The sequence below is a fragment of the Lolium rigidum genome, chromosome 2 (genome assembly GCF_022539505.1).
Source record: "Lolium rigidum isolate FL_2022 chromosome 2, APGP_CSIRO_Lrig_0.1, whole genome shotgun sequence".
Classification (NCBI taxonomy): Eukaryota; Viridiplantae; Streptophyta; class Magnoliopsida; order Poales; family Poaceae; genus Lolium; species Lolium rigidum.
Genome location: NC_061509.1, coordinates 38,507,402 through 38,519,009, shown reverse-complemented (window position 1 = coordinate 38,519,009; position 11,608 = coordinate 38,507,402). Strand labels below are relative to the sequence as shown.

Genomic DNA, 11,608 nt, shown 5'->3' with positions numbered 1-11,608 from the left:
CTGTCGCTAGCTCCCCGCCGGATAGGATTCTCGCAAACCGCCGGCCGCGCGACCACCACCACCTGCCTGATGGCCCGTTATGGTCGACCGATCGACGACGGATGGATGCAGATCAATTTCCTGTCGATGCAAACGCGCGCGACGAGATGGATGTAGTGATTAATCCGGCTGGCCGGCCTCCTCGAGATCGATCTGCCAGGGAGGCCGGAGATGAAGATCGAAAGTGTGTCTAGTTATTTTTCCTGATAATTATGATTGTTACTAAGGGAAGAGGAATTAGCATTTTCCTGTGGTCATGCTGCGAGGTGAAGCGGTGGATGGTCGTCGTCCGTCCTCGTGCGCGCGAATGCCTAATTTTGGCGCGGGTCCTGGATAGCTCATAGCTCCACAACTTTGTTTTGATTTAGAACTTTTTTTTGGTTTGACTTAATACTACTCCCTCCATCACATAATACATCTTATGGAAGTAGTAACTAAAATTTCTTGAATGTACATGGGAGAGATGAGCATGTTGGATAATTAGTCAATAATTCCATGACTATAATTCCAAAAATATTAAACACAACAACATGAACTACTATTACGTGAAGCCCGAACATTTTAGATGCGTTAATCAACACGATTTGCAGCAGTGCATATACTACAACATCCATGACTAAAAAAAGATCGCATCACGCCGCACGTATTGATCGGTTGTTTTAAACATAAGGTATTACACCCAGCTTTAAATTAATAAAGCCACCAACAGCTAGAATTACAAGGTGTTGAAGAGAACAACAACAAAAACCACAAACATTACAGACAACACAAAATGAAACAAGATACACAAACACTGATCAAGGTAGAGGAATCGAAGCGGACGAGGAGGACGCCACACCAACGGAAGATAATGCCTTCATCTGCTTCAAACACAGACACAATGCATCACGGGACAACCCGTCCATCGTCGATGGAGCAGTAACGGTGTTGACGATAATGTTGGTGAAGACGAGTCAAATTAGATGGTGACGAAGACGGAGGTATGCAGCACCACCCGACTTGGATGGACGACGACCCGTGATGGAGACCTTGATTAGTCACGTGAAGCGCTTCCCAAAAACCTAATTTGCCCTCTACCGTACAAGATCATAAAGGTGAGTTGTTTCAAAGACCTGCTCTAACATTCGTTGGTGCACGCCGACGTGAGGGATGGAGTAGACAACGGTGGCGACACAAACAGAGAGAGGTGACAAAACCCTAACTCGTGTGTAAGGTGTCTTTCGGTGGCAGACGCACATGACTTTATATAGAGCGGCTAAGGAAACCCTAGGCAATGTCACATGTTTCGAGTCGATTACAGTAGCCCACGACCCGGGAGCGACCCGAATCGACTAACTATGACACGTCCTTCAAGTACTCGATTTTCTTGAACAACAAAAGTAAAGCTTGGTTGGAGGCTCAATCGCGCAAACCGAGGCACGCGCTGTGACGAGGCGAGGCGAGACAAGCGAGTTGTGGAGGAGGAGAGTGTGTGTACCACTCATATTCTCACTCACTTACCAAGCATTGCCTTTAATATCTTCCCTTTCTTAATAGATGGCCCCATTTTGCTGGTCTCACAGCGAGCCACGTCACCAGATAAAAAATTTCACCTATACATGTCCATATTCGCGGCAGTCGACACGTCCGTGCTCGCCAGGCGCACACGCATACGCCCGATGCCCCAAGGCGCGTGGAGCAGATGGGCCGACACCAGCCCATGAACCGGCCGATTCTCTTCCTCTTCCTCTTCCTGGCGTGCTCTCCGTATGTCCCCATCTATCTCTCCCACACCACCGCTCCGCCTCAGCCGCCTCGGTTCGTCTTCGTTCCCCACCACCGCCGTCTTCTTGGATCGACGCTTCTACGCGTCGCCTGCCTCTTCCACCCCCACTCCAGCCATGTATGCCTCCGATTTGACGACTTTTGCTTCCATTCGCAGATGCGCTCCATCCGAGGCGATGGATATTTCACGCGAGTCTGGACAAGAGAGAGCCAGATCAATCATCTGCTGCAATAGTGTTTGTTTTCTATTTAGACGGAAGGCTCGAGCAGAGCCCGGCTTTAAATTAATAAAGCCACAACGGCAGAGTACAAAGCCCACAGCAACAGAGTCTTACAACACATAGACACCAACCGGGCAGGAACGCCCCAAACTGAAGCACAAACACACACACACACAAGGTCGGAGGGTGCCCCAACACCACCGAAGCCTGACGCCGGAGATACAAAGCCACCAGAGAGGGATCTAGCTGTCGCGGTCCCTGATGGTCGACTGGAGAGTGCGGATCCGGGTGACCGCCCACTCCACAGCCTTCGCGGTCCTTCTTCCTAGCCACTAGCTTCCACACCTGCAAGTACATAGACATTTTGTAGAGCGCATCGGCAGGTTGGCGGGGAAAGACCCCGTCAATCGAGAATTTGTTCCTAATATTCCAAAGCGTCCACAGCGAGGCAGCGCATGCCATCCCAAGGACCCGCTTAGGTTGACCCCGCTGAGCATGGAGGAGCCTAAAGATATCCGCGAAACAAGACGGGTTCCAAGTGTGGCCGAGCAGTTCCCGAACTGCACTCCACATGAACCGAGCGAGGGACGATCGAAAAAGATGTGATTGTTATCTTCAACTTCCCCACAAAGGGCACAAAGACCCAGGGACGGCCCCCTACGCCGCCGGATGTTCTCATTAGAAGGGAGGCGTTTCCTAGCGAGTTGCCAAAGGAAAATCCGGACCTTTGAGGGGATCGAGAGTTTCCAGAGGTCGCTAAAGAACTTCGAGGGGGTCCCCTGACAAAGTCTAAGGTATAACGAGCGCACGGAGAACCTCCCCGAAGGTTCAAGGGCCCACGTAACCTGATCAGGAAGGGGGGAGGGAGGTGGCACCCGAACCTCCCGAAGGAGATTGGCAAGGGCCACCCGGTCTCCCGGCCCAAGCTCACGGCGGAGCGGGAGGTGCCACGAGGTACCGGTGCGGGCAGCGGCAACCGAGATATCTTGGTCCGTGGCAACGGCGAAGAGCGTAGGGAATCGGTCGCATAGGGGTCCCGACCCCTGCCACCAATCACGCCGAAACTCGTTGTCTTGCCGTCAAGCACCCTATGCTTCGCTCCCAAGCGAAACAAGTGCTTAAGTTTCGAATGGAGTTCCGGAACTGGGAACCAGGGCGATGCTCGTCCAGCATGAGATCCTTCTCCCTAAGGTACTTGCTCTTGAGGATATCCACCCAAAGACCTTGCTCCCCAGAGTAGATCCTCCAGATCCATTTGACCAAAAGACAGGCGTTCATGAGGCGCGAGTCAGTGATGCCCAGCCCCCCAAGGCTCTTGGGCGTGCACATCGCCGACCACCGTACCCAGTGGTACTTGCGTTTAGCACTGTTGGCTTCCCAGTAGAAGCGGGCCCGGTGGCGGTCTAGCAACCCATGTGTCCCGTCGCTGAGGAGATAGACCGCCATCGCATGAAGCGGAATGGACGACAGACAGGCGTTGGTGAGAGTCAAGCGCGCCGCGGAGGACATAAGTTTCCCCATCCAGGGATCGGTGCGCTTACCCACCTTAGCCGTCAGCGGACCCCAATCCGCCGCAGAAAGGGCGCGGTCCTTAATCGGAAGCCCCAAGTAGTTAAACGGAAAGGAGCCCAACTTGCAATTAAGCATATGAGCTATCCGCTGGCCTTCCCCCGGCGCCAAACCCATCACCATGACCTCGCTCTTGTGGAAGTTGATCCGGAGGCCTGACATACTCTCAAAGCAAAGGAGAATATACTTAAGATTGGCCACCGCCAAATCGTCAGGTTGGAACATGATGATAGTATCATCTGCATACTGCAAATGAGAGACCCCCCCAGGGATCAAATGAGGAATCAGTCCCGCAATGTGCCCCGCCCCTCTGGCCTTGTCCAAGATAGAGGCCAGGGCCTCGACGACGTAGTCGAAGAGGATGGGGGAGAGGGGATCACCCTGACGCACCCTGCGTCCATTGCCGAAGTAATTCCCAATATCTCCATTGATGGAAATAGCAGTTTGGCCCCCCGAGACCAAACTCAAGGCCCTGTGGACCCAAGCGGGCTCAAAGCCCTTGCCCAGAAGAACCTCACGGAGGAAGGGCCAGTTCACCCGATCATAGGCTTTCTCAAAGTCCAACTTCAGGAAAACTCCCCTAAGTCTCCTGGCCTTAGTCTCGTGGACAATCTCTTGAAGGGAGAGGACCCCCTCATGGATATGGCGACCCTTGATAAACGCAGATTGTGCCCGACTAATAGTCCTATGGGCAATCGGAGAAAGTCTGGTAGCATAAGCCTTAGCGACAAATTTGAAGATAACATTAATCAAAGCAATCGGCCGAAACTGTTTGATATTCTCCGCCCCAGAGACTTTAGGGATGAGCGTAAGGATCCCAAAGTTGAGCCTCGCAATGTCAACTCTCCCCAGAGCGAAGCCATTAGCGACACAACGACATCCTCCGGCTCCGCGTGTGCTATTGGGCTGTGGTGAGAGATCCTCTCGATCCCCAGGCAGTAGAAGCCTCCCTAATCTCCGTCAAAGGTGATCACTGAGCAATCAATCTGCTAGAATAATTAACTAGCAAATAGCGCCCTCTCGACCAGACTTCGCCTCTCCTGGACCTGGTGCCCGGTATGTGCTCTGTTTCTCTCCACCATGGTACCCGGCTTTATTTTTTTGTCGATTATATCTCATCATGTGTGTACATCGATCAGATGCTGTAGTTGAGTTTTCCTGTACGAATATCCCTGCTCCCATCTTCCAAGATGGCGTGTGTAGCAGTCTAGCCTTTTGGTCTACGGTAATGCGAACTTTCTCATCTCTTTTAAAGAAATATATATACTCTCCTGTTTTAAATTACATGCCAATAGATTCCAACACACGTGTATATACATGCTTAAACTAATGGTTTATCACTGATGGTTAGGTTTTTACTCATATTAATTCAGTTCCAAGTGCAAGTGACTTTCAGTATAAATTCAAATCTTTTTCTATGCAGGTCAAGTTGGTTATTGGTATACATCTCAAAGCCCAATATTCATGAAATACAAGATAATCTGGTATTCCTATGTTTTATTAATTATAAATAATTAGAGGGCAGAGCACATAAGCAATCCATTATATGGTTAATCTTTTAGAAGCTCACACTTTCATCGTTGGGCCTTCATGTATGACATACGATACTCGAAAGGTAGGTGTTCGTGTGGTAAGCGTAAATTTTCAGGAAAATTGACATCTTTTATATAATTTGCATAGCTTAACTTGGCAGAGGTATAAAAGCATGCAAAGTTCTATTCATATTGTTTGCTTAAGTTAATCATGCACAAGTGTTATTTTTACATGAAAAATTCCTCTAGGTTCTCCCTTATCACTTATTCTGTATTTGTATTCCTTAGCAGTTTTCGGTTCATATATTATATTATATAAGAAGATTATTTTTATACCAATAAGCATGGCTGTATGGAAGAAATTTGTCTCCTGCGTTCAAACTTTCAGAATTACTATTGATAATCACACTTTTTACATGTCTGATATACGTACACCACTGGGCATGTACCATACTCTTTGTCATTATTTCGAAGCGTCTTAGGCTGGACTTCATTAAGATAGAATAAGGAGGTTTTACAAAATTCGGTAAAATTCGCGAGCGTTGGCGTCGAGCGGCCGAGATGGCCGTGAAAACACTCTTTATCATTATTTATTGTGCACATAAGTTATGTCCATCTATGCAAGTCCATTGATAGATATTGTTGGTTTGACTAATATTTTATAGAAGATTCATATGTCATATACTTTGTTCATATATTGTTAGTATAGGATTAAATTATGTTTCTCAGCGCGCAGCCACGTCATCCTAATTATCCCTGAACATTAGATTGCAAATCAGCGATTCAGATTAGTAGCGGTCCCAACGGTATCCGTACTCGCATTGTGTCAACATTCCGTTGTGCAGCCACGAGCAACTCACCCGTCGGTTCGATACGTCTTCCAATATTTTTTCCCTTCGTCTTCAATTTCTTAATTAGCAAGCTCCAATGCTGGAAACAGCTGCGCGCAAGACCTTAATTTCTTAATTAGCAAGCTCCAATTCTATATATACTATTTTCCTCTCCCATGCGCTTTGCTACTACGTGATTCTTATTCACCCTGCGCTCCCCTCGACTCCCTCCAGTTTCAGAATCTAGCCATGGCCAGCGGCCAGCGCACAGTTCGTCTCCAATCGACATAATCGAAATTGTTTTGCATGCCTTACCGATGAGCACGGTGTAACGTGGATGTCGTTTATCTCTATCTCGGCTGAAATTGTTTTGCATATACAGCTCTTCCTTTCGAGGTGAGGATCGTGTCGAGGTGAGGAGGTGAGCGGCACCCGGTCTCTATCAGTCGTCGGTGTCGGGCACGTGCGCAGGGCCAGTTTCGTGGGTCTCCGTTGGTGAAATGTAAGCTGGACCGAGCATAGCCTACATCATCAGGACCGGAAAGGGGCGGTCGCGCGATGCAGCGTGCGCATGTCCAGCCTTAATTGGCTCCATGGCGTCAGGTCTATCACCGTCTGCCATGCCAAGAGTGCATCAAGAAACCATTTTCTAACTCCTCTATTTTATTCTTTATCATCTCTGAAATCACGAAATACAACGTCGCCTGTTTATGTACTCTAATCTATGGGCTAATAGCAAGCCTAATCACTTCAGCTTGCAACACATTTGCAGGAAGGCCGGGCGTCCATCAGAGATAAAAGCATCATCCTCCACTGGCAACATAGGCTAATTCACCGTCAAAAGAAAAAGATAGTCTCATGCCTTCTTTTCTGTAAAGAGCAATGATTAACTACACTTCTTCTTCACCAACAATTTATTTTTTCAATTTTCAGTTTGCACAACTTCCCATGGATTATACACCCAAAATTATGATTTCTTGGTTGTACATCTTTTGCTCCTTACAAACTCATCAGCGATTTATTTTTGAATTGTTCTTCATACATCTTTTTTGCATATTACAAATGCATCGGCTATTTCCGCAGCAACGCGCGGGGTGTCATCTAGTTGATAAAGAAGGAGCAAACATAGAGGTCTAGGCCAACTAAAAAAGAAAAGGTGCAATTCGTAAAAAAGAAGGAGCAATTCGCAAAAAAAGGAGCAAGAACATAATTATGATGTACGGCAATCACCGTCGGCACCGTTCCATTTTCCTGTAGTGCATTATTTCTGCTATGTGTTTACCTCCCGCCAAGATACAGTTCTTACTCTCCTCCTTTATCTTTTTGCGTGTACCACTCTCATGAGCTTGATCTCGAGTGCTGTAACTACCGTCAATACCAACAGGGAGGGGGGACTCTATCTCAGAATTGGGAGAAATGTGACATGTGAGGAAACGGAATTCCCTTTGACCCTCTTCAACATTCGGGTCGATGTCTTGCCAGTTAGGGCACATGTGACGTAGAACAATGTAAAGTGGCAGAACCAATTGATACAAATAATATATAACATCAAACAAAACAAAAGTGGTTTCGTGGTGTAGTTGGTTATCACGTCAGTCTAACACACTGAAGGTCTCCGGTTCGAACCCGGGCGAAGCCATGTCCTTTTTTTTTGCAATTTTCACTTTTTTTTTTTTTGTTTTTGGTTTCGTTTCTCCTGCTCTGCTCGCTACGACATGGCCTGCGACTTGCGCCAGCGGGGAGGGGGCGGAGGAGCTACGGCGGTGGGAAATACCGCTAGTTCTTCGGGGGAGTCGGCGGCGAGTAAGGGGAGCTGCAGGAAGGAGGCGCTGGGTGGCTCGGCCTCGTGTGGGAGTTCTTCCAGCGGATCGCCCAGCTGGGTATCCTTTTCTTTGGTTCGTGCTAGCTAAAGCTTGTGTACTGCCTTTGCCAAACTCCATTTGGTAGTGTTTTGTGTGGATGCATAAATTTCTTTCTTATGAAATCCGAGACGGTAGCTAAAGCTTTATTTCTCAAGATTTCTGAACAAGACTATTCGGATCTCCTTGACTTTGGGTCGCAGGTCCAGGCGCTGGTACTTGAAGATTGAAGGTGCTTGACGACTGAAGCTTCAACAGTTAGCTGGTTTATCTGTTGTAGCACGTTCTTTCCGATAGCTTTTCGCTGTTCAGATCCGGCCGTGTGGTCTTGTAGTAGGACAGCCTTTGTTAGAACTATCTGGTTGGATCTCCAGTTAAATGTATGCATTTCGTTTCCCTCCACAAGGCGGTTAAACATGAACTGAAATGGCACCATCGTTTATATATGTCAAGTAATGCTCTTGTTTATCTCACGTAATTCTCTGAAAACTTTCCATGCATCAGTCAATGTTCAAGTGTTTTGTACTTCACATATGAATAAATGTTCAATTGTATTGTTCTCAAAAAAAAAGTTCAATTGTATTGTACTGGAAGTGGTCACGGATTTGTATGTATTCAAGGTTCATGCCATTGGTGGTGGCTGGTATGGTATAAACGTGCGTACTGTTATCTACAATTGGCAGTTGCAGTGGTAAAAACAGTATATTTGTTTGTTTGTTTGAGAGTAGCTTATCAGGTAGCACATAACTTGCGGAAAGGTACACAAAAGTATAACGAATATAATCAATTCCAACGGTTGATGTTTCTCGAACAATGTATTCCTAGCCAGATATAGAAATCAAATACTCATAGTCATCCAATCGTGTCTTTTTCATGTCTATTCTTTCACGGCACATAATTTTTCGATAAGGGGCGCTTTATTACTTAAAACTAGTTTTAAGTATTACACCCAGCCTCTGCATAACCAGGATGCACACAGCCGTTCCGAAGTCAAGGATCCATCTATATGTGATACAAAAAATAATAAAGATAGAAGCCAACTATTATGACACTCCGTTGGCTTCAATTCGCCTACTATGCAGCCACCCATGTTGGGAAATAAACTCCGTAGCCGTGTTCTCCAATCGTGTAGACACCTCCATAAAGAGGTCGCGATCCTCCAAACGCTGAAGTGGTGACCATGAACGGAACAAAGCCGTACATCGGTAGATGACCTGCATGAGGGAAGAATTTTTGTCATTAAAAACCTTGTCATTCCTACATAGCCACAGCGACCATGCAACCGCAATCGCTCCAACTCTGATAATCGTTTTGTACCTAGAATCCACCCCATTAAGCCAATTGTCAAAAATGTTTGCAATGCTATGGGGAGGATATAAGGTAGAACCTATCTGAATGATTGACCATATAGACCTAGCAACACGACAGTCGAAGAAAAGGTGTTTTATTGTCTCTTCCTCGTGATAGAACACACATTTCGTACAGCCTTGCCAGTTGCGCTTAACAAGGTTATCTTTAGTAAGAATCACACCTCTCCGAAGATACCATGCAAAGACCTTTGTTTTGAGAGGTATCTTCATCTTCCAGATGGATTTATTATTTAAAACCGGTTGTATAGATAGGCATAGTGCTTTGTACATGGAGCTAACCGAAAATATGCCATTTTTGGTTAGACTCCAACGGAATTCATCCATCCCCGGAACTAGCTGGATAGAACCTAACCGCTGAAGCAGTTCATTCCAGGAATCTAGCCTAGGACCGACAAGATCGCCCCTGAACGTCATAGAGGGGGGAGAAGATTCCATCACCTTCTGCAAAGTATCCCCTTTGTGACGAACAATAGTATACAAGGCCGGATACTGTTCACGAAGAGTGGTTGTTCCCAACCATATATCCACCCAGAAACGTATCTCCGCCCCATTCTTAATGGAGAAGGACCCAAATGGGAAAAAGTGATTCTTTGTTGCCATGATACCAGCCCAAAAGTGTGAATCTCCAGGTTTCCACAGAACATGGGATATCGCCTTTGAGCCAACGTACTTTTTCCGCAAAAGTTGTTGCCATACCCCATCCTCTGTTAACAACCTGGCTAGCCATTTACCGAGCAAAGCCCTGTTCTGAACTTCAAGATCGTGAACACCAAGTCCACCTTGATCTTTCGGACGGCATACAACACTCCATTTAGTCAACCGGTATTTTTTCTTCTCACTATCCCCTTGCCAAAAGAATCTTGATCGGAAATAGTCCAATCTATGCAAGACTCCTTTTGGTAACTGGAAGAAAGAAATCATATACAGTACTATGTTTGTGAGTACTGAATTAATGAGAACTAATCTTCCACCAAGGGATAGTAATTTTCCTTTCCAACTAGTAAGACGTTTTTGAAGTCTTTCTTCAACAATTTTCCATTCAGCCAAAGTGAGTCTCCGATAGTGTATCGGAATACCCAGATAGCTAATTGGAAAAGAACCAATCCCACGACCAAATAATTCAGCATATGAGTTGGCTACATCGACGGCTTCACCGAAACAAAACAATTCACTCTTATGGAAATTAATCTTAAGACCGGACAACTGCTCGAATGCTGAAAGAATTAATTTCAGATTTCGTGCCTTTTCCATGTCATGATCCATAAATAGAATTGTTCTCACAAATTGTTGGTTATATATAAACTCAGGGATAGCTACCGAACTACCTTCGTTATTCTTTTTTTTTAAAAGCTGAACAGTAAGTTTCCTTATTGTATTTTTTATTTTCAATAATAAAAGCAATGTACAAAAATGATGCTAGAGATCAGCATCAAGGAAAAAACAAAAAAAGACTAAGGCTAGGATTAAAGCTAAATAAAACTATCTACCCAAGTCTTAAGATTTAGGCGCTTTGCTTCATGAACCAGTAAGGCCATCTCGTCCTTGAACTGTCTTCTGCAGAGATACAAGCTTGGAGTAATTCCTTTGAAAATAAAAGCATTTCTGACTATCCACATTGCTCAGGAAATAAGCATTATGAGCTCCATAAAAAAAGCTGCTTAATTTGCACTTTAAGACTCAGAAGAATATCTTGGATGGAGCTATGTGGATTAGCTGGAGGTGGAATCTATCTCGGACAGAGATATCTCCAGCAATAAACTGCAAATGTTCATGTGAAGAAAAGATGATCTCTAGTCTCCAAAGTAGAACCATTACACATGATGCATGTGTAGTCTGTTGAATGTAGATGGGCTGCAGCCCAGTAAGGCATCCCATATAGTCTACAATTCCTGAAATCTCAAGGCCCATCACGTTGGCAGCTTGGGACAGACTTGGGGGACAAAGTTTAGTCCCACATTGCTAGTTGGGAGAGAGTTGGAGTGGTATATAAGGGCTGCTGTTCTAGTCATTCCAAGTGAGTGAGAATAGAAGGAGCCCTCGCGCACTCCTCCTCCTCCGCCCACCCCGCCCCGCCTCGTCACGCACGCACGTCGCGTTTCGTGACTCGAGTTCGAGACACACTCAAGGAAGCCTAAATTTTTGCTTGGTGCACCAACTGAGTTGGGTACGTGTCGACCTGCATGTGCATGCTCGCCGCGTGTCCCTGGCTTCCTACGCGTGGCAACGCGGTCGGGTCGGCTTCCCAGGCTATACAAGGAAACATATCAGATCTAGAGAAAGATATAGTTCTTAGAACTCTCTAGTCCGTCTCTCTCACGAAGTTCCTTTTGCTGCGCTATGATACGTCCAAAACGTATCTACTTTCCCGAACACTTTTACTATTGTTTTGCCTCTAATTTGTGTATTTTGGATACAACTAACACG

At 46.1% G+C, this 11,608-nt stretch overlaps 1 non-coding gene across 1 annotated transcript; it reads left to right on the top strand.

The window, feature by feature from the left end:
- The first annotated feature begins 7,520 nt into the window (after positions 1–7,520).
- TRNAV-AAC lies at positions 7,521–7,594 on the top strand. Its single transcript has one exon. It is a non-coding gene; the product is annotated as a tRNA-Val (tRNA).
- The last annotated feature ends 4,014 nt before the right edge of the window (positions 7,595–11,608 follow it).